The sequence below is a fragment of the Brienomyrus brachyistius genome, chromosome 3, assembly GCF_023856365.1.
Source record: "Brienomyrus brachyistius isolate T26 chromosome 3, BBRACH_0.4, whole genome shotgun sequence".
Lineage (NCBI taxonomy): Eukaryota > Metazoa > Chordata > Actinopteri > Osteoglossiformes > Mormyridae > Brienomyrus > Brienomyrus brachyistius.
In genome coordinates, this window is record NC_064535.1 from 2351055 (window position 1) to 2359035 (window position 7981).

Consider the following 7981-nt stretch of genomic DNA (forward strand, 5'->3'; position numbering starts at 1 on the left):
ACGGCGTTAGGTACATTAATGACTCCTGACTGTGTTTTAAATGGCGATTAAAGGTTGGAAACACGGTTATTGCCTGGAGAGCAGACAATGGAGCGTGATCATTCCAGGTTAGACAAACGCATCTTCACTCTCTGGGCCGAGCAGATGTCACAAGCAGGTCCAGAAGCCTCAATAATTAATATGATGTCAGTTTTTATGAGCGAAGTCTTTACATGATGCCTGACTAAGATGTAATTAAACTGCGGCTGCTGATTAATGTCAGCTGGGGAATTAGCTGCATGGTACATTTAGCGCAGAAACCCGGAACCTTCCCAAGCTTCAGGGTCGTCCTGCTTCTGCTTCAGATGCTATTTTATTATCTGCTATTCAAATTGGTGTTTTATCCTTTAAATTTAAGCTTCTACAGGAGTCAGTATAAACACATTAAATGCTGGATAATTGCATGAGCCTGTGGCCTGAAGACAATGGTTAGTGTTACCAATTTAAAGATTTTTTATTGTGAAAAATGAGTCTTAATAAATATAATTGCTATATTAAAGCTCGATTTTAATGGCCATCATTTTTTCAGACCCTCATTGGTGAGACCTGAGATGGGCCTGTGTGTGATAATTCATTTGCTACTAATTATTTTAAAGTTCCTTTATGTGGCAACTTAATCTGTTTCAAACGAGATCCTGCTAGACTTTGTTAGCTAGCAAGATCTAAAATAAAGTTAAATAGGAATTAGGAAGTTTTGCTGCAAGTCAAACTCTTAGTGGAATCAGGGTGACACTGACTGTGACGTCTTCCTAAATCTTCTTCCCGTCTCACTCTAGGGGGCATTAATTACCGCTGATGTACATACATTTACTCTGCGGTGAATAATGAATGTGGCTGTCTGGTCAGACGGGTAAGTGGGCTCATTTTCAGTCACATCTGTCACCCTCAGTCGGGGACGGTGGAGGCGTGGACTCCGGGGCCCCCTGTCAGGACACGTGAGCTCTTTCATAATGCTGCAGGTATAACGAACAAGCAGCGAGAGAATTAATGACGGCTTTACAAGCTGGGTGGGAATGACGAGTGACCTGTTCGCCGTATTCGGGCCCCTAGCTTGCATAACGGCCACGTTTGAATATCGCATTCAGTAGCACAGGCCAAGATCTCCATAATCCTGCAAACCGTGATCACATGCGTAGGATACCATGTGACATGGGCTTCGTCTCGTAGAGCACAAGGGAGGTGACTCCGCCCACTCCTCCTCTCTCTTGTGCGTTGAGGCAGATAATCCTGCCCACCAGTCTGATTAATCGATCACTGGCTGATGCGGTCAGGCAGCTAACCCCCCCTCCCCCACCCTGCTAAACGCTTTCCTGCCTGTCACTTGTCCCCCACCTTCGCTTTCCACCACATCAACCCCTAAGCTTGTCTGGGACCAGTAGCTGGAAGTAAAGCCCAGCCCAGAGTCCTTACTCATACGTACATTCAGCCCACGGACAAAAAGAGAACAATGAGCAGCACATTGTACAGAATGACTTCAAGGACGTGCACACATCAATGAGAGAGGAAGGGCTCTCATATTTATCAGAAATGAAAATTATGCCTGCATGTGATTCAGAAATGGAAGGTTTATGAGATTTTCATTATATGTGTTTATGGGATGCTGAATTGTTTTCAGAGAAGTACTATATAGAAAGTCAGTCTTTTTAATAACTATCTCTGACTATCAGTCATTTATACTTCTAGAAATAGCCTACTTTTAATAAGACAGTTATAGCTAAGTTATAGGTTTTGGGCAAGCAAGTAGCGTCCTCACTAATAAGTGATAATATCTTATGTAATTATGACATTGGGAGGATTGAGGTTGTAGTTTTTTTCCGGGGATTTCCTAGTTTCCCTCACAGAAGGTTTGCGATGTAGCGCAAAGGCGGATAAAACGTAGCAGCATGTGGCGGGGAGCCCCGATGAAGCGTGTTATTGTGCATTGTCTGTGTGTAACATCAGTGTTCAGGGTTAGTCAAGTATGAACCGCTGAGGGGGGGCGGGATCCCCTGAATATAACGTTTCTGGGCGTTGCGCACATCAGAGACGAAGTTCACATAGAAGTTTCTTCCATGTGTTCGTCATCCACTTGTCTAGTGCCGCGTAGTTACTTTATGCGTTTGATATTACAATTTTATAAACATCGAATTTATTTACATCTTCATTTAAAATAATCGTTGTAGTCCCAGTTCAGCATCCAGCCATCCATTTTCCGTAGCCGTTTATCCAGTCCTGCGGACAGCAGCGCAGATGTCATCGTGAGGTGAAGACTAATCAGCGACACCTAGTGGCGACTGATCGACTTCAGCGGCTGCCGTTTCGCCGACCCCATCTGCATTATGGAGTTTATAAGTCAAACAAGGACAGCAGTGAATCATAAAAAGGGAGGGAAAATGTGGGTGGAGGAATAGTGCGCAAAAAAACTGCTTAAGGAAAAGTACAAATTAAAATACAAATCAGTCCAAATTAAAACAGTACCCCATCGGCCTTTCCTCTTGCTTAAAGTACTAAAGTAAACGTACTTCATCTTGTAGTCCCTGATGCAACTGCATAATATGACATTACGCGTGTCTACTATACGTATATTTTGTTAAATACAAAAGTTCAGGCACGAAAGTGCTGTATTTTCTAATATAAACATTTAAAACACGAAATGCTCGTTTACAATAAGAGCGTCATTTTTTATTTTTTTATTCACCTTTATTTAACCAGGCAAGACAGATTAAGAACATGTTTCTTATTTACAACTGTGGCCTGGAAAGGGCAAAGCCTTTAAAAAAAATGTAAAATAAAACATTTTAAGAAAAATACATATATACAATATAAACAAGTTTACGAAAGGAAAGAAAATAGAAAAAATAAATAATAATGATAATAGTAATAATAGATAAATAAAGAAAGAAATGAAGCAAGAAACAGTGAATATGTTGCATATTTACGGAAAAATGTCATAAAATATTATATAAACAATAAGAATGTTGGAGCAGCAATGAAAAGAGCAGCAGTGAGTAGGAGCAGCTAGTCTAAATAACAGCGACACACGTCTTTATAATAAGCTGAAATCCGAGATTGGAAAGCTGATTTATGAATGAAATTATCCAGTTTTAACATTTTCTGCAGGTCATTCCAGTCTCTAGCAGCAGCGTTCTGAAAAGACGACAGGCCAAATGCAGAAGTAGCCTTAGGAACTGTCAACAGAATCAAATTAGCAGATCGAGTATTATACACAGAAGTAGAAAAGTGTAACAAATCCTGTAAGTAAGGAGGGGAAAAACCAACGAGAGTTTTGTAAATAATCATAAGCCAATGGATTTTACGGCGGGTGTACAATGAAGACCAGTTGAGAGAAGAATACAGGGTACAATGATGGGTTTTAAAAGGGGCATTTGTTATGAACCGAATGGCAGAATGATAAAGAACATCGAGCTTCTGAAGCAGGCCTTTGGATGCTGATCTGTAAATAACATCACCATAGTCAAACATGGGAAGGATTGTCATTTGAACCAGAGTTTTCCTTGCAGATGATGTAAATGCAGAACGCATTCTATAAAGGAACCCAAGTTTTAATTTGATCCTAGACTGCAAATTGTCAATGTGTTTTGAAAAAGATAGAGTATTATCCAGCCAAATTCCCAGATATTTGTATTCAGTAATCTGGTCCAGTGGTGTCCCGTCTAGGGAACAGATACCTGGAGAGCTTGATGGAATATGACCTTTTTTACCGAACCACATAACTTTAGTTTTGGAAGTCATAAATATATTCCATTGTATTACGTGTAAATAGGTTTATATAATTAACTAGCTACAATGATTAATGCTGATATGTACATTTAAGATGAGGATGTGCTCTCAGCCACAGAGTTCAACAATATCAGCACTGATATACAGTCATCTGACACCTCATTAAATATTTAGTTCTTTATTAAGAAATATCTAAATATACAATAAATCTTCTTTCAAATAATATCTGTAGATAAAGCTGATGTAATTGCATTACATATGCAAATACAAGAAACAAAGTCACTCATTTAACAAAATAAATTAAATAAGATGCCAATTTCCACTGAGGAAAAAGTCAGGACTCCCTCACATTCATTACTATTTAAAATGGCTAGAATTAGATTCAGGTGGCACCAAATCAGGTGGAAATGATCAGAACATCGTTATCGCTTTTGGGTGGAGCCGGTCTTATTTAAACCACAGATGTTTAGTTTGCTCTGCTCTTGATCATTGAACTGAGTGGTATGGTGAGATCCAAAGAGCTCTCTGAGCTTCTGCAGAAAGAAGCTTGTAGATATGTATGAGTCTGGGAAGGGATATTGAAAGATTTCAAGGGGGTTTGGAATCAGTCAGTCCACTGTCCAGAAGACAATTTACAAGTGGAGAACTTCAAAAACACCTGCCAACGTGGCCAGGGCAGGCTGTCCTAGGAAGTTCAGCCCAAGAGCAGATGCTGAAAGAAGCCTTCCAAAATCCGAAAATGTCATAAGAACATAAGAAATTTACTAAACGAGAGGAGGCCATTCGGCCCATCAAGCTCATTTGGGGAGAACTTAACTGTTACCTAGCTCAGAGTTGTTAAAATCTTATCTAGCTTTGATTTAAAGGAACCCAGGGTTTTAGCTTGCGCTACACGAACAGGAAGACTATTCCATACTCCAACTACACATTGTGTAAAGAAGTGCTTCCTCAAATTCGTTTTAAAATGTTCTCCCGCTAATTTCCACTTATGGCCACGAGTTCTAGTATTTAAACTAATATTGAAATAGCCATTCGGCTGAACAGCATCCAGGCCTGTTAGAATCTTATATACCTGGATCATGTCCCCTTAGTCTCCTTTGCTTGAGGCTGAACAGATTCAGCTCAGCTAACCTCTCCTAACATTCCGTCTAAGACCAGGAATCATTCTCGTAGCCCTATGTTACACCTTTTCCAAGGTAGCAATGTCCTTTTTAAGGTATGGTGACCAAACCTGCACACAATATTCTAGGTGGGGTCTTACCAAGGAATTATATAATCGTAGCATCACCTCCCTTGACTTAAACTCCACACACCTCACCTAGAGATGTAACCCAACATCCTATTGGCCTTTTTTATTGTTTCCCCACGCTGGCGAGAGTGGGACACGGAAGCATCAACATACACAGAGGTCTTTCTCGTAATCACCTTTATTTCAGTGGAACCCATAAAATATCTGTCCTTTATATTTCTGCTCCTTGCATGGATTACCTTACATTTATCTATGTTAAATTTCATCTGCCAGGTATTAGCCCAGTCGCTAATTAAATTCAGATCCTGCTGTAGCCTCTGAGCTGCTAGATAAGTATCTGCTACACCACCCACCTTGGTGTCGTCTGCAAATTTAGCCAGTTTACTGTATGTATTGGTGTAAATATCATTAATGTAAATTAGGAACAATAGTGGTCCTAAAACTGAACCTTGCGGTACCCCACTATGAACGCAGGCCCACTGTGACATTGTGCCTCTAATAACTACTCGCTGCTTAAGGAATTCTGCATTGGAGAGTGGGGAAAACTTTCTGCCAGTCGGTGTCAGAGATTGATAGATGGTTGTGGGAAGCGTCTCATTGAGGTTATTTCAGCCAAAGGGGGACATGCAGTACTAGCTATTGGGGAATAGTAGGTATATCCTCGCATTTCACCATATGCTGTTTTTGGCTTGGAAAATGGCGAATGGGAATCTAAGCAAACGCGTGCTCCCACAGTGTGCACTTTTCTGTTTACATTTTTATATTTTATGTATAAATATTTTATATTTTGTTACACGCTTAATTGAAAATTTGTACAAAGAAATTTTAAATAAAAGGGAAAATACCTTAAATGTAATAAGGAATCAGTCTCCCTGTGGTCATTTTATACAAACCATTTATTCATTGAGTCGACAGCAAATGTGCTCTATCGCGATATGTATTGTTATCATGATACCAGATTTTGGTCATATTGCAAAGCCCAATTTGTGTCTATTAACAACTTAAACTTGCCGACTAATGCCAATAGGATACAAATTTTAACACTTTTGTCATGACATGGCCAACATGCTATTCACAATTTACCTATACGTCAGCCTGATGACAAACATCCCAGGATCACCTTCTGCCCTTTCCATGGCCACTTTCCATAATGAATCAAACGGTGGTTTATGTAATATAAACTGATGGAAGGACTTGGACTCGACTTGGACTTGAGGGCAAATGACTCGAGACTTGGACCCTATGACTTGAGAATGAATCATTTCCGTGTATATTAATTCTCTGCATTTTCAATTGACTGAATGCAAGATCTCCTGAGAGAGTTTTCTGGAAAGATGCATTTGTACGTGGACACCCTCTTATCAACCGATCTCTGCCTATAAAGAATGGATCCTACGATGTACTGCAGTGGGTTTTTGCTGCAACAAGTTTTAATCATTAAATGTAAAACTGACAGGGACTCAAGTTACATTTACATTTACAGTATTTGGCAGACGCCCTTAGCCAGGGCGACTTGCATAAGTGCTTTGAGACTCTGTGATGAATTTTTCCGATACTAGCTCAATAAGGCTGTGAATACCATCTATCTGAATACTCTGTTGAGAAAGTGCATTTTTTTTTATATACACACACACACACAAGGAAAAGAGCTGAGTAAGAAGACAGAAATACTACTTCATGTATTTCTGAAAAAGGAATGTTTTCAGTTGTCGCTTGAAGAGCCAAGGTTTCCGCTGTTCGGACATCTAGGGGGAGTTCATTCCACCAACTAGGTGCCAGGACAGAGAAGAGCCGAGATGTGTGTCGTCCTTGTGCCTTGAGGGGAGGTGGGACCAGTCGAGCAGTGCTGGAGGATCGGAGAGATCGGGGTGCAGTGCGGGGTGTGATGAGGTCTTTTAGGTAGGATGGTGCCAGACCATTTTTGGCTTTGTATGCGAGCATCAGTGTTTTGCATCTGATGCGGGCAGCTACAAGAAGCCAGTGGAGAGAACGCAGCAAAGGAGTGGTGTGGGAGAACTTGGGAAGGTTGAAGACAAGTCGAGCAGCTGCATTCTGAATCAGTTGGAGGGGACAAATGGCGTGTAGTGGTAAACCCGCTAGAAGCGGGTTACATGACTCACAACGGAACATGGACAAATTTGATGACTTGGACTTGACTTGGACCTGAAGCCAATGGCTCAAGACTTGACTGGGACTGCAGTGTTTTAATTCGAGACCCAACTTGGACTTTTGTGTGATGGCTGTGATTTATTCCCATTCCTGCTGTTTAGCAATCAGTCTCTCCAACCGGAAGAAAGAACACAAAGCCCAAAGGTTTCCTAAGAGTTTGTAGAATTCAAAACATCTGACATCTACTCCCAGCTTCGAGTCGCTGGGCTTTACTCTGCGAGGAAAGCTCAGAAATCTCAGTATTATCAGTCCCATCACTATGTTTATAAAATGTAACACATCGCAAAGTATAAACGAATAGAAAATTCTGCAGTAAGATGTCGCAGAGTAAAAGCCAAAAATGCCCACAGCCAAATCTACTTAAGTACAGATATGTGAAAAATGTACTTAAGTATAATAATGAGATAATTGTACTTCGTTACTTTCCCCCACTGAATTGCTGTATATATATATACAGTAAATGATGTCTTATTGAAGAACCAATTTAGTGAGCATTATTATTAATATTTACCAATACAGTTTATATGTACATTTTTTACATATATATATGGACAAAAACTGGTTCATAAAAGTAACAAAAAGGTTTAAGACAGAATCCCGGGTCTTTGAGGAATCCTCCCTGTTTAAAGTGGGACTGGCATGACGACAATGCAGTCTTCATAAGTGGGAACGGCCGCTGTGGATGCAGGAAGGCCGGCCGTAAATCTAAGCCATGGGGCGGTTCTCCTGTGGAGGCCACTATAAAGAAGCGGGAGGCTCTTCGGAGAGCAGGACCATCAGGTAGACTTCAGGGCTCCACCTCCC